This window comes from Haliotis asinina, chromosome 13 (assembly GCF_037392515.1).
Source record: "Haliotis asinina isolate JCU_RB_2024 chromosome 13, JCU_Hal_asi_v2, whole genome shotgun sequence".
NCBI classification, from domain to species: Eukaryota; Metazoa; Mollusca; class Gastropoda; order Lepetellida; family Haliotidae; genus Haliotis; species Haliotis asinina.
The window spans coordinates 14325879-14338834 of NC_090292.1; the positions used below are offsets into that span (position 1 = coordinate 14325879).

Genomic DNA, 12956 nt, shown 5'->3' on the forward strand with positions numbered 1-12956 from the left:
ATTGATCCAAGATTCAAGATCTTACCCTACTTCAATGCAGAAGAGAGGTTTGATGTGTACAGCAAGCTCACAACGCAGGTTGCAGCCATGTGGGATAGTGTTCCACAAGGTGTAAAGGTGAAGACTGAACCAGACGCTGAACCAGCTCTTCCTCAGCTTCAAAGTGAGACTGATACAAGTGACATGCCAGAGGATGATCACAAAGTCACAGTGAAAACAGAGTCCAGCCCTCCTGCAAAGAATGAAACCAAGGATTCTTTATTGGAGGATTTCTTGGGAGATGTCTTTTACATTAGGTCAGAGCCTGCAAAATCATCCCTTGAACTTGCACAGGCTGAAACAGAGCAATACAAGAGTGAGTTGCCTGTCCCTTTGAGGGAAAATCCCTGTAACTGGTGGAAGATACGAGATAAAAAATATCCTCTCTTGGCTAGATTTGCAAAGTGTGTTTTTTGTGTGCCAGCTACAAGTGTGCCCTCTGAAAGGGTTTTTTCAACTGCTGGTGATATTGTTACACAGCAAAGAGCAAGTCTTAAGCCAGAACATGTTGACATGTTGGTGTTTTTGAAGAAAAATCTGAAAATGACTGTTTGAAGTTTTATCAAGCACAAGCCCTTTTCATAAATATGTGCCAAAGTTCAGAGTTAGTTGAAACTGTTATTTATTTCTTTTCAAGGAAAATGCCTTTTTTGGTTCCCTTACATTAGAGGTGTTTTATGCTTGACAGCTGACATCAACTTATCCACAGTTATGGCAACCGGCAAGTTGTTTAAGTGTTTTGAGCGTGACCGTTGAAGTTACATAACAGACATCTCATTTACTGGTTGAAAGTTGAAACAGTTTTCTGTGTTGGAACCAAAGTTGTGATAGTGTGTTGAACTGTGCTTCTAACATCATAGACACATGTCTGATTTCCTTTTTCTTAAAGTGAATTTTTAAGTGATATTGATGTCATTCAGTGTCAGACTGTCAGTGACTGCATTTTGAGAAATGTAGCTGTTTCAAAATTTATGGTATCTTTTGATTTAAATGAGACAATAATTACTTATGGAACTTCACTTTCCCCAACAGTTAGTTGGTTGAATATTGAATAAGTGTTTTTAGTAAAACTGTGCTATTAGTAAAACACTTTGACTTTTATTTAGCTTTCACAAATCTTTCATAACAACTAACTTTGAACAACCAAAATGTATTATTTGACATTAACGTTACATAACAAGCTCACAACCAATATCTTATAACAAAAATACAGAGTTTAGAGTTATACCAAATCTGGTAATAGTTTTAGTATTAAATAGTAGGTACAAGAATTTTGAATAAGATGGTGATGATACTTACCTGACTGTCCAATGTCCATGCTCATGGTGATGAAGATGAACCATGTCATCTCCAAAAACCTCATTTATTTTTTTATGCCAGGTGCTGTTCTTTTTACATTTGTTATTTCTTGTTAATAAACCATTAAATTGAAACTCTGTTTCATTATCATTTATTAATAGCTGATTTTTGCCAGGCTTTGCTTGCAAAATAGCCATGTTTCAAATTGACAATATATCGCAATCCGTATCGCAATACGCCTTTCTGTATCACAATATATCGCAATATGCAGATGAGGAGCAATACCCAGCCCTAGTATCTACACTGGTCACCTTATGGGGGTCTGCCATCTGGGGGAGGGTTAGTCACCTGGGGTTATCTACATGGGTCATATTATTAGGGTCTGCAGGCTGGGGGAGGGTGTGTCATTTGGGACAGTTTATAATCAGGGGAAGGGGGAGGCTGTCACCTGGGGAAGGGTGTTTTACCTGGGGGATCTACATGGGTCACCTCATGGGGGTTTGTCACCTAGGGGAGGGTGTATCACTGGAGGATCTGTCATCTGTGGCAGGGTGTGTCACCTGGCTTATCTGCATGGATCACCTTATGGGGTCTGTCACCTCGGGAAGGCTGTTCCACCTTGGGGATCAACATGGGTCACATTATGGGAGGTCAGTGTCACCTGGGATATCTACATGGACACCTTTCTAGGTGTCTGTCATCAAGGTGAGGGTGTTTCATCTGGTGTTTTCTACATGGCTCACCTCATAGTTTGTCGACTTAGGGAATGATGTTTACATCAGGATCTACTATCTTTGGGTGTGATATCTCTTTTGTCTGCCAACTGGAGTTATCTACATGGGTCACCTTATGGGGGTCTGTCAACTGGGAGGGTGTGTCATCTGGAACAGAGTGTATTACCTTATAGGGGTCTGTCACATGGGAAAGAGTATGTCACCTGGGGTTATCTACTTGGGTCACCTTATGGGGGTCTGACACCTGGGGGCAAAATGTTTACCTGAGGGGACAATGTTTACCTGTGAGGTCTGTCATCTGCAGGGACTGTGTTCACCTGGAGGGTCTGTCATCTGTGTGAATGGTGATCACCTGGGGGTCTGTCGTCTCTCATCTGTTAGGTTTAGAATTTAATCCACATGTTAAAATATCTGTACTCAACGATACAAAATTAACATTTCATTACAAATTTGACCAACAGTGTATTTTCCATATACTGTATCGTATGTAGGAAACATATAGTGTTCACATGTCATTGTTTACAGTATATGTCAAATTTGAGGGACAAAATTAGAAATTCTGAACAAAATACGCCAAAAGCGTATTTTCTGTATATTGTGTTCTGTGTTGTTGATAAAGACAATTCTTCTTCTTGTACGCTATTAACACAGAATTTAGTTGTTAGTTTTGAGTTACTGAGTGTAATATCATTGTAGAGTAATATATATAATCATGGCTAGAACAATATACAATAATTCAAGTGAAACATGTATTTTTTAGAACTTATGACATGTGAAATAACAATGATAAACCCCTGGAGCGGTTATTTGACCATCTCTCTGTGTGATACCGGACCAAGGCTCAACTTCGCTTTACCTTATTCATGGTATCGCACCTAGAGAACTTCCCTTGGCATATCAAGTTTGCCACTCATATGCCTCTATCTCAATGTTTTACTGGAAATATCTTCAATAAATACAGAACCATTCAACTTTTTAAAAAAAAATATCAGTACATCTGCACACTGTCCTTAATAGTGACTGACAACTAAAATACACATGTTTTTGACATAGTGGTATATGCAAAATCATAACCTATGCTTGTGATTCGCTTTAAAAACCACTTCAAGGTCCCCTGCAGGTGGTTATCACAGCAAACCATTGGCTTGGCAGTCATCATTTCACCCATAACCCAAGGACTCCAGTGTCCCCTTATTTTCAAACACTGCCTAACACTTTAACATTGTCAACAAACATAACAATACTGAATGCTGATGTTCAGACCTGTTCAGAGGCCAATATTCAGCCCCAAGTCAGCAACAAATTGCAGAAGAAATTCCCAATTTTCACAGCATTTACTAAAGAAAATTAAAAACAAATAACAAATTTACATCGCGTACACTTACGATGTATAAATGGATGAAAGACTTTTGATAGGTCAGATTTTGCTGTCATACTAAAAAACAACCACTGCCTTTTTCGCGAGAGGAGTTGGGACCTGTTGACGCTTTGCCGCTCTGAACACTGGCAACAGTGGATGATGGCGCAGTCACGTGCCTCTTGTGCTATATCTCTCTACAACGTAATGAAAACATAAATAAATATATCTGAAAGGTATAAACAGTTAAAACACTACCTTATGTATCCACATGTTGCGAGGATATCTCATGACATATCGGATTTTGTTCATAAACTGCAAAAATCGACGCGATCATTTCCAGAACTCTCTTCCTTGCCGCCATTTTCTATTTCTAGAAAGTTCAAGGTCGTGCCAGACAGGAAGCGTACCACGGATAAAAAAAATCCATTAATATTCTGATTGGTCGAATCGAGGTGAGCGTCACTTATCGTATATTTTGGGTAGAACATACATGCTTCCTTTTCTTTCTTTTTTAAAAATAATGTTTATCAGCATTTACTTCCAGTGCCTGTCAGGGTTGCACGGCACAATTAACATGATATTGTAAAACATATGTGTTCATCATTTACATATATAATTTATGGAATGAGATTCATGCTGTAGATTCAATAATATGCTATGACATCGGCAATGTTTATGAAAATCACTTCCCCGGTATAGTCTGGCATGCGTAAAAACCCTGAACCAGTGCAGTCCATGCAGGTTAAAAATATGTGCTGTAGCAAGTCTAGATTGAATGAATAAACTCTTTATACACATACGAGATGATCCCTAAAGGTTCGGGGTAGAACAGGCCATGTAGATATATACCCACAGGAGAAACACCCTCACACAGATGACAGACCCCCAGGTGACACACCCTCCCTTAGACGACATACCTCCGGATCCATAAGGTGACCCATGTAGTTATACTCAGGTGACACACCCTCCCCCAGATGGCACACCCTACCCCAGACGGCAGATCCCCATAAGGTGACCCATCCTCCCCGACCTGTGAAGATCTAGGTTTGAATAGGCCTTCAGCAACCACACGCTTGCCATAAAAGGAGACTCTACTCTAACGGGACCGGGTGGCCAGGCTCGCTAACTTGGTTGACGCGTGTCATCGGTTGCCATTTGCGCAGATCGATGCCCATTCTGTTGATCACTGGACTGTTTGGTGCAGACTCGATTATTTACAGACCGGCGACATAATTATAGCTGTAATATTGCTGAGTGCACCCATTTCAGAGACTTGATGTTAGTCTAACTGTGGTATAGTATCAAACCTTTACACAGGTCGTTAGTTGTCAGAGTCATCATTTGTTTTCTGGCCAGTTGAACAAGACATGAAAATCTGTCTCTGGCATAACTAACCTTCGACAGGCAGCCTGAAGTCGGTGACGTCAGATATATAAACATGACGTCATTACCTTTGTCCTCACATGTTGTAAACTTGGCAGTGACTCAGCTGACTGTGGCAGACGTCAAATCTCAATGTGGCCTGAAAATCGGGACATTTTTGAAATCGTGTTTTCTAAAGGGTGACTGTTTCAAAGACTGGTTTTGGATTTGCAGTAATACCATAGATTCCTTTCAGTGAAATCTACGAATTTTTTAACTAGCAAATTTGACCTTTAACACGCCAACTGGATTCTGCACTATGTAGAAAAAGAAATACATGCGATGTCACGAACCTTTATAATGCCAGCCGGGTGCTGTCGAAGAGCAAGATGAACAGCCATCAGAATGTCAACTGAAAATTTATTGACCCTAAACTTAAAATGAAACTTTATGTTTGCGACAATCAAGCGATTAATACTGTTGCATATGTAGAGGCGCTAACACATTTAAACATATCCTGTACATGAAATGAAGCAGCTTTACGTGTATCGCAACTTTATAAATTTAATGTTCCTGGATAGATCTTTGTAGAAGCATAGATAGAGCTAGCTGTTAATGACATTGTCACTGGATTGTCTGGTTCGGAGTAAACATTCCTCAGAAATATACATACACATGTAGTGTCTCATGCCGACGTTACCGCTTTGTGCACCAATATTGTTTCACGTGTTAAAAATAGAGTTAGGATATTGAATATTAAAAATGAACAATGAAATGAAAAACAGAATTAAAATATAATTCCCGATATACTGATGGTCCCTGATCTGAATTTTTAAGTAAATTTGTTGGCGGCTCTGCAGTATGGTGTTTTATCAATGAAGATAAACTATCTCATGGGGCTGGACACGATATGGGTCGAGTGACCTAATGAAAACACAATGATGTCAGTATGAAGATCTACAGTTGCAGAACACAGTAAGCAATGTATTGGACTGAAGATCTTTCCTTTGACTGGACAAGGTGTGAAAGGAGGGTGGTGGTGGGGTTTCAATGTTTCAGTGAGCTGTTGTCAGGAGATGTTATTTTTCTCTAACAATGCCTAATTTTGGAGAACGTTCATCATGTCAAGTTTATAAAAATAACTATTAAGACTGAGCACAAACTTACAAATTGTGCAAGTTCTAAAATTTATTCTATAGTCCTCGTTCTTCATCATGAAATTGAGTTTACAAACTTCAGTGATACGCTAACGGGATCTGGTGGTCAGACTCGCTGACTTGGTTGACAGGTGTCACCGTATCCCAGTTGCGAAGATTCATACTTAGATTGATCACTGCATTGTCTGGTCCAGACTCGATTATTTACAGGCCGCCCCCATATTGCTGGAATATTGCTGAGTGCGGCGTAATACTAAACTCACTCACTCACTCAAACCCACTCTCACCAACTCAGGGGCACACCCCTTCTGAAACTCTGGTGTTCAACTTGCACCAGAACATTCCTAATAGGGGTCATGCTCGAATGACCAGGCAACATTACCTCGTCCTGGGGAAGTGGCTTACCAACCTTGTCAGTTAGTCATCTGTGCTGTGACCACCAGAGTTGACGGCTAACTATCGGACTTTCAAACTTGTACAATCTGCAGTGCTACATCTTAAACACAAATCCCGCATGACTCTACTGCAGTACCACAAGAAAGCGCAGCCACACAGAAGCTGCGTGGGACGGTAGCAGTTAAAAAAGTCCGGCCCTCTTATATTTTTGGAAGTAACCCTCAAAGGCACCACGCAACAGCTAAAAAAGTGAAATAACTGATTGTTTGCTGCTTGCTGTCCCGTCGCATTGGGAAATGTAACATCTCTTCCGTGTCATTAAAGTTTGTTTGTTGTTTATATGGCACTCAGCACGTTTATGGTGGTGCTCTATTATCGAGTCTGGACCAGACAATCCAATGAGCATCGGCCTAGACTGCTTCAATGTGGTTTGAAAACTGTGTGGTTGCTGCAGTGTGATGCAGCCTTAAGCTCGTTGGTCAGCGCCGTGCCCAAGTCAGCGAGCGAGAACACACGTTTTGTTTGTCGCCTCCATGACACAAATTGGCTGCTAAAGATCAATTCTTTCCGTTGTCTTCACGGGCCGATAGTGATAATATAAAATATAGTCAGCTTCGATTAAACGTGCAGTTTTAGCGAGTCTGTGAATTTATCGTTAATTAAACTAACTAAATAATATAGAGTAAAAAATAGCTAATAAAGAGACTTAGTTCATTTTCAGAAACTGTAGCAATCTAGACTTGTCATATATTATGAACATGCATGGGCTTTCGTTGATATATTTGCTTGAGGACTTGCATTCACCAATTGCTACAAACTGCTCAAGTTCCATTACGTGGCTGAGGCCGCCTCAACATTGGTATCGGAGCCAAACAGCTTTTGTCTACAGTCTGTCCAAGTTCTATAACCTGGCTAACGCCTCCTCAACATAGGAGTTCTCGTCCGCCCTGAGTAGGTGTGACTGTGTTACACGAAATTCACGTGACTGAAACTGACACGACACACCGGGACAGAGAGCATTGGAGAGATAAAGCCTTAAATTGTATGCTAGTGTGGTCTGAGTACAATGCGCACCAAGCCGCAGAAACGGTAGGGGCAAAGTTGCATACATTGTACTCTCCCCATCGTATACTCTGGCAATCACTTGGAACATTATCAAACTTTTGAATCCTCACTGTTTCATACCCCTGCAATGCGCCCATAGGTATTCTTGTTGATCTTAAATAAGTAAGGCAGAATGAAATATTTAACCATGGTCTCAACAAAATCTGATCAAATCCTGCCAAGCTTTGATGTTAAGTAATCTAATAAAACTATACAAGCCGCGGTAAGCTATAATCTTATTGCCTATAAATATATAATCGACCAATCAATCCAGTGTTCAACAGCATGAGCATCGGCCTACGCAATTGGGATACGATAACATGTGTTAACCAAGTCAGCGAGCCTGACCACCCGACGTCTGTCTATTAAATCTAAAAACATATTTATCTTTGGCAACTATATATTTATAGAGACTATGTTTTGAACAAGTGAGTGAACAGTCAAAGTCACATAGGCAATATTTCAGAATGTGAAACCTATAGACTAATAAGAAACTCAGTCTTTAAAGATATGAAAACCTGTCAATAAAGGAGAGTAAAATAACTAGAATATCATAACTGCAGACACATTGAAACTTGCATGCAACCAACGATACTGAAATAATTACGTCATATTCTACATGCAGGTTCATTGAGTTTGGCTAATATAAGTTCAATATTTATTATCCCGCACTTTATCCACTTTGACCCCAAGATGGAATAAGCAAGACATGACCAATAAAGCTCGTATGGCCACTGTGTGAGCAAGCTGTTTCTGTTAGGAAGAAATGTGACGGGAGCAATAGAAGAAAACTTAAACTAACTCACTCACTCACTAAACACTACAAAATTTCACCGCGTCCTTTATTGATCTGTTGTTATTTCTTTAGCGCCGCTCTCGGCAATAATCTAGTGTAATGGCACTGCACATGATATGTGCAAATTACAAAGTCTGGACCGGACAAACCGGTGATTGACATTTGAACACGGGATATGGTTACTGCAAGTATGAGGTGTTCAACATCAATTCTAACCCAAGTCTTGACGGGTCAGTAAATAACATATGTCTCCAGTGAAGGGAAACTGGCTGTCTCAACACAACAGGAAGCTGTCACCTTCTAATTAGTTACCAGGTTATTGGTTAAGGTCGCACCAAGCACTATTCCAGCTATATAGCGCGGTCTGTAAAATAATCAACTCTAGGCCAGACACACCAGTGATTACGAGCATCGGACCTGATCACACCATACTTTAATCGCCTTTCATCATAACCCAGATCTCCAAGGGGAGACCCTGTAGTTTATAGATACATACAACTCGGTCTCAGAGTAGAGTTTAGGCATCCATTTGACGTGGCAATATAACGCTACACATCTGTACCTATAGACGCAAAACATGTCCAGCCAAACAAAATTAAACGTCCACCTATCTATATCATTTTAACTTTCATATCAAACTAACATACTGAATTTGAGGCTCCATCCAGCGGTCTTGTGTAAATATTCGAGTATAGACCAGATATTCCTGTGATCAACACCACGATCAACTCACTCAGCCTCTCGATTCATTTAGCAGCCTCTCACGCCGAACTCTCACGCCGAGAAAACAGCTTGAGACGCCATGCTCCCAGGGCCACTCTCCACGACCGGGTCTTGAGGCCCCCTGAAGCCAATGCATGTTGCAAATTCACGTCTCAGAAAAGTCACTGACACTGATATATTCATATCTATTTGCGTCATTTTAACGGAGATCGCGAGAGCGTGACATTAGTAATAAAAGTTAGTCTCAACGTAAATGGCCGTCAGAAGGCAGGTACATTTCTGATAAGTCCATCTGGGTAGAGATTTTTACTTCTGCCAGGACCCCTACATATCACGACCTGTGAAGGTCCTGGGGTTTAATAGGCCTTCAGCAACCCATGCTTGCCACAAAAGGCGACTCTGCTAACGGGATCGCTGACTTGGTTGTCACGTCATCGGTTCCCAATAGCGCAGACCGATGCTCATGCTGTTGGTCACTGGATTGTCTGTTCCAGACTCGATTATTTACAGACCGCCGCCATATAGCTGGAATATTGCTGAGTGCGGCGTAAAACTAAACTCGCTCACCCACCCTACATATCACGGGTGCATGGCACAGTTCCCGCATGGTGGAAGAAAAATACAGTCACACCCACTCGCGCCACATTTCACCTTAAGCTAAGAACTTATCTATGCAACGTTCGTGTCGTCTGTAAGTGTTCTGGAACGGACCAGACAACTCAGTCATTAGCATCTGGACCATCGATCTAACCAGTTATTCAACTAGGGTACAATTATCTACCCGCCACGTATAACAGTCGCATATCCCCAGGCACCTAAATTCGAAACTGACGGATTACCAGTTGCTAAACATTTTGGTGAAACAGTTTCAGTGTTTTCCACCTTTTAGCCAAAGATTCATTCATGTCATATACAGTGATTATCATATCCACTTATATGAATAAACCTGTGTCAAACAGCCTTTGATTGAAATCGTTTCCAAATGTACCTGTTGACATACACTCGCTCTGGAGACATCTATCTGTACTTCCAGAAAAGAGAATTAGCCTGGTGGTTAAAGCGCCCCCCCCCCCCCCCCCCCCAAGCCGTGATATTGCTGGAATATTGCTAAAATCAGAGTAAAACTAAACTCACTCACTCACTCACTCTGTCCCTGAACAAATGGGAGCAGTGGCGTTCCCTTTGGCACAGACAAACTTGTAGTATCTAAAAGTTCAATAATTTACTGAATAACCTACAGTCCGTAAATTAACTTAATAAAAAAGACAAGAAACTCTCTTTGTTTCCAGAACAGGCAGTAATCTAGAATTGCAACATATTATATACATTTGTATGGGCTTTCTTGGCCATGTCTGATCACAGGACTGACGATTTGATTAACGCACTGCTTCTCAAAGTTTCAATACCATATTGGGGTCAGAACCAAAACCTTGAGTCGTGTATCTACCGTCTGTCCAAGTGTTATAACCTGGCTAAGGCCGCTTCATCATAGGCTGCTCGTCTCCCGTGAGTGGGAGCGACTGTGTCGCACGAAATGGTCGTAGCTGAAACTAACGCTACAACGTGGAACATATAGTACAAGAGAGCCGACACTCGCGAAGTCAATCTCCAGCATGCCGCTGAAATGGAAGGAGTGATTTTGAACATCACTGTTCTCTCCCCATTTTATACACTGGCATTCGGTACAAGATTGACAAACTTTATGGATAAAAACTTCTTATTACGATTGTGCGACGTTTCGGTACAGATTCTTGCACCGTTGTCAAGCAGGCCAGGCATTCGGGTTACAACTGCAGCGCGTTTGTGTTTTGAATCTGTCAAATTTTAGAAATTTTATTGGGTTTAAATAAAATATTTTAAGACAAAATGAAATAATTAAACAATGATTAAACTAAAATATAAGGCAACTAGATGTAATTTAAACCTGATATTAAATTTATGAATAAGACACACATGACAGATGAAACTCGTCACACTCACTCGCTCAGTATTTCACCCTGATTTCAAATCACCATCTATACCGGGTCTATGAATTAGTATACGTTCTTGTTAATTTAGAAGTTTTTAAAGGAAACAATAGTAATTGATAAGTTTTGATGCATGTAGCTATATACTCTATCAATCGAAAGGTTTAATTTTGTAGAAAACATGTGTAATGTTTAATTTCAAGATCATATGAAAAAGGCACAGGGTGGTACATGTTACTAAATCAATCACTTCCGACCACCATGAACCACACCCCATGTACGTAGAGTGAAGGGTGTATCCTGGCGTGCTGCCATCGAGCAGTCCCTGAATCGCATTATTTCCTGTTCTTGCCATGTTAGAGACCTAAACGAAGCAATTTAATATTTCCTCTCATCTCGCTTGGTTCCGGTTCAATTTAAATAGAATCGTATGTTTTGTTTTACGAATGTAGCCCCGTTCTTCTGCCCACAATACTTCTGCTGCCTTCACGATTGATTCGGTGGGGCTGCGCACCAGTTATAGCGTTGGCTCATCACGCGGAAGGTTCCATTCCCAAATAGGTACGTTGTATGAAGCCCATTTCCTGTTGCCGTGATGTTGTTGGAACATTACTAAAAGTGGCGTAAAACCCAACTCACTCACTCACTCACTCTGCTTCGTGCATGATCCGACCCGTGAAGGTCCGGGGCAGACAAGGCCTTCAGCAACCCATGCTTGCCATAAAAGGTGACTATGCTTGTCGTAAGAAGCGACTAACCGGATCGGGTGGTCAGGCTCACTGACTTGCTTGACACATGTCACCGGTTCCCAGTTGCGCAGATCGATGCTCGTGCTGTTGATCACTGGACTGCCTGGTCCAGACTCGATTATTTACAGACCGCAGCCATACAGCTGGAATATTGCTAAGTGCGGTGTAAAACTAAACTCTCTCACTCACTCCTACATTATTCCCAGTACGATTTACGTCATTACTTTGACCCCTAGTAGTTGTATGCAGAGCTAAGCAATATTTTTTAAAAGGTGTAACTGAGTAATTACAAACCTAGTTCATGTTTCATACGTCTTGTAAGTTGGACTCACGTCAGGGGGACAATACTTTTACTTTAACCCCTTGAGTGGAACTGCCACCAGTAATCTCAGTACCATCACACAAAATTCAATACAATTCAAGTATTCAAAATTTATCAAATATTTTACTGAAAACATTAGAAAAGCATTATTTGACACACAAGGGAAACAATCAAGGCCCTTTGAGCACTGTAACGTGTGGACATTTTCATGAAACATTTCCACTGCACAGATTGCAGATTTTTTAAAAACACTTTCTATTTTCTAAAATATTCTGTAGTTTAAAACTTTGTAAAATTATTGAGTTTAAAGTGAGAGTGATGTTTGGCAGATGTCAGTAAAGCTGCTTTATAGATTTGCCCTCACAATTCTTTCACTCTTAGGAGCGGTGGGGTAGCCCAATGGTTCGTCACACCGAAGGCCCGGGTTCGATTCCTCACGTGGGTACAATGTCTGAAGCCCATTTCCGTCACATCATTGGAATAGTGGTGAAAACGGCGTAAAACTATACTCACTCACTTTGACTTGTTCTACGCTGCACCCAGTTAAATTCAAGCAACATATGATGGTGGTTTGTAGATAATCAAGTATGGACCAGACAGAAATGCCATCATGAGAAGCCAGCAAATTGCAACTGCTGACAAGACTATCAAAGTAAATAAATAAATTCCATACCTTGTGGCCACAACATGTTATCTCTTTCCAAGTTCCTGGCTGGTTTGTGCAGCTGTCGACGGGATGGCTCTTTGTAGGTCATCTCCATGGAGACGTCTCAATGGCTCAAAAGTCCCCTGAGCTTGGGCTATGGCGGGATATTTATTTGCGTCTTGTTATTCCCCCTGTGGAATTTATTTACTAATTTACACAAATACTATATACAATAAACTTACATCAAGAATTATATAAACTGTGCAATAATTGATATATGAAAATGACTGAAATGTTGCAAG

At 40.8% G+C, this 12956-nt stretch overlaps 1 protein-coding gene and 1 long non-coding RNA gene across 2 annotated transcripts in view; both read right to left on the reverse strand.

The window, feature by feature from the left end:
- Nucleotides 1–3783, reverse strand: part of LOC137260004 (uncharacterized) — a 62748-nt gene extending 58965 nt beyond the window's left edge. Inside the window, exons 1-2 of the long non-coding RNA XR_010954724.1 lie at nucleotides 3688–3783; nucleotides 2355–2446 (exon numbers count right to left, since the gene is read on the reverse strand). This is a non-coding gene — a long non-coding RNA (uncharacterized lncRNA). The remainder of the gene's footprint in view (nucleotides 1–2354; nucleotides 2447–3687) is intronic.
- Nucleotides 1–12956, reverse strand: part of LOC137260443 (uncharacterized) — a 217999-nt gene that overhangs the window by 112747 nt on the left and 92296 nt on the right. The gene's annotated exons all lie outside the window — the stretch shown is intronic.